Raw genomic sequence first — 2361 nt, 5'->3', positions numbered from 1 at the left:
GGGGCTAGTGCAATGGGACGACCCAGAGGGATGGTATGGGGAGGGAGGAGGAGGAGGGTTCAGGATGGGGAACACAGTATACCTGTGGCGGATTCATTTTTATATTTGGCAAAACTAATACAATTATGTAAAGTTTAAAAATAAAATAAAAATTAAAAAAATCTTCTCCAACACCACAGTTCAAAAGCAAACAAAAAAAAAAAAAAAAGAATGCTGTCAGGTGAATAATGTATTTCTAAATTAGAAATCCAGAGACTTTGAACTCATTAAATTAATGACCTCATGTATACTTCCTAGTTCTTCCATCAGAAAGACAACTTTGAAAATAGAGGAATTTTGATAATGATGAGCAAAATACAGAATTTATTTTCCAGAGGAAAATAATAATAATAGCCTTCAAACTGGAAATTCCAGTCCCTATTTGGATATAGGATAAAGTGGCTTCTGGCTGCAGATGATCTCTTTCCATCAGACAATCACTGAAGCTGATTTTCTTTCCCTCAATTGTCTCAACATTCTTTGGTGTTTTTGTTCATGGAGATATTGGTTAATGATGAGACGAGCCCTTCCCAGGGTGAGGAGATGAAAACACTTAGAAAGTATGGTGGCCATGCCCGTAATGTTGAGATTCTGGAGACACTGGGAATGCAGTAGTCAACACTCTTCTTCTATGTCATGGCCAAAATGGTGCTCTCAGGAAGGGATTATTAGACCCTGACTATATTGCCAACAGAAGTATCCCTTTCCTTCTATCTTCTCCCCTGGATTCTCTTCCCTCTCCTCCTCCTTTCTCTTTTTTCCCTTGCTCCTCTTTCCCTTCATTTTTCTTCCCTTAGCTGATATATATAGCCCTTTCATATGCTGTGGGATTTAGTATCCTTAGAACCTAAAAGGATCCTTATGACACAGTCTCGTATCTGCTTGGTTTTCACTCCATAGACGATAGGGTTCATAGTGGGAGGCAAGAGCAAATAAATATTGGCCACAATGATGTGGCATGATGGAGAAATCCTGTGACCCCAAAGCGGTGAGAAAAGAAACAAAAGAAGGCTGGGCTGTAGGAGAAAACTATAGCACAGATGTGGGCAGTGCAGGTACTGAAGGCCTTCCACTGAGCTTCTGCTGAGGAGAGGCTGACCACCGCCCAGAGGATCATTGTGTAGGAGACTGAGATGCACAAGATGTCAAAACCCCAATCAGGAGGGCAACCATCAGACCATAGATGACATTGATCTTGATATTTCCACAAGATAACTTGGCTACAGCCATGTGGTCACAGTAGGTATGGTGTATTATATTGCCTCTGCAATAGGGTAGTCTTTTGATGATGAAAGTCAAGGGAATGACAAGCAACACACCTCTCAGGAAAGTGATGAGCCCTGCCTTTGCAATAATAGGATTGGTGAGGATAGTTGAGTAACGCAGAGGGTAGCAGATGGCCACATAGCGGTCTAAGGCCATAAGCATAAGCACCCCAGACTCCATCCCTGTGAAGGCATAGATGAAGAACATCTGGACCAGGCGTTCATCAAAGCTGATTTCCTTCAGGTGGAACCAGAAGATGCAGAGGGCTTTAGGAATTGTAGTAGTGCACATGACAAGGTCAGTTAGAGAAAGCATGGCCAAAAAGTAATACATGGACCTGTGCAAGGAATCCTCATATCGAATGAGGTAGAGGAGTCCACAATTACCAACCACAGCCACAACATACATTGTGCAGAATGGCAAAGAAATCCAGAAATGCCTGTCCTCCAGTCCTGGGATTCCAGTAAGAATGAATGAAGCTGGTGTCAAGTCTGTTTGGTTCAGAATTATCATGATCAAGTTGGTATAATCATTAAACAGCTAGTAGGATTTTCGTGGGTTTCTTTGTTTTCTGTTTTCCATCCTTCAGGGTTAGAGGTGGAAAAGGAGAAAAAATCTTAGTTGTACTCTCTCTTTCACTCTTGACTTCTTTCAGTGAAATGTGCATTTTAATATCAAATGATCAAATCCTTAAATGCAATAGAATACTTAAATAAGTTAAAACCAAGTATGTGTTCTATGTTAGTTCAGTTTATCAATTCATCCAACAAACAGTTATTTAGAAGTCACTATGTCCCCAGTTCTGTCACATATATTGTTTCCACATTATTTTGAAACAAAAAATGGCATAGATTAAATCCTCAAAAGTTTATAATTAAAGGCAAATGGTTTGAGATCTTTCTAATGAGGTTTTGTTAGAATATCTTATTTAAATGTTAATTGTGATACACATATTCTGATGAGTGTTTTCTTAAGGCAAACTTTGCTGATCGCATGACCTGACACAAGATAAGGTTGTTTTTATTGTTATTGATTCTAAAGGGTTATATTTCTGCT

At 39.5% G+C, this 2361-nt stretch overlaps 1 pseudogene; it reads right to left on the bottom strand.

The window, feature by feature from the left end:
- Positions 1 to 854: 854 nt before the first annotated feature.
- Positions 855 to 1818, bottom strand: LOC138990951 (olfactory receptor 52N4-like; annotated as a pseudogene).
- Between the last annotated feature and the right edge of the window lie 543 nt (positions 1819 to 2361).

Source organism: Bos mutus, chromosome 15, assembly GCF_027580195.1.
Source record: "Bos mutus isolate GX-2022 chromosome 15, NWIPB_WYAK_1.1, whole genome shotgun sequence".
Classification (NCBI taxonomy): domain Eukaryota; kingdom Metazoa; phylum Chordata; class Mammalia; order Artiodactyla; family Bovidae; genus Bos; species Bos mutus.
Note: the sequence above shows the minus strand (reverse complement) of the source record. Positions and strands in the feature narration are given on the sequence as shown.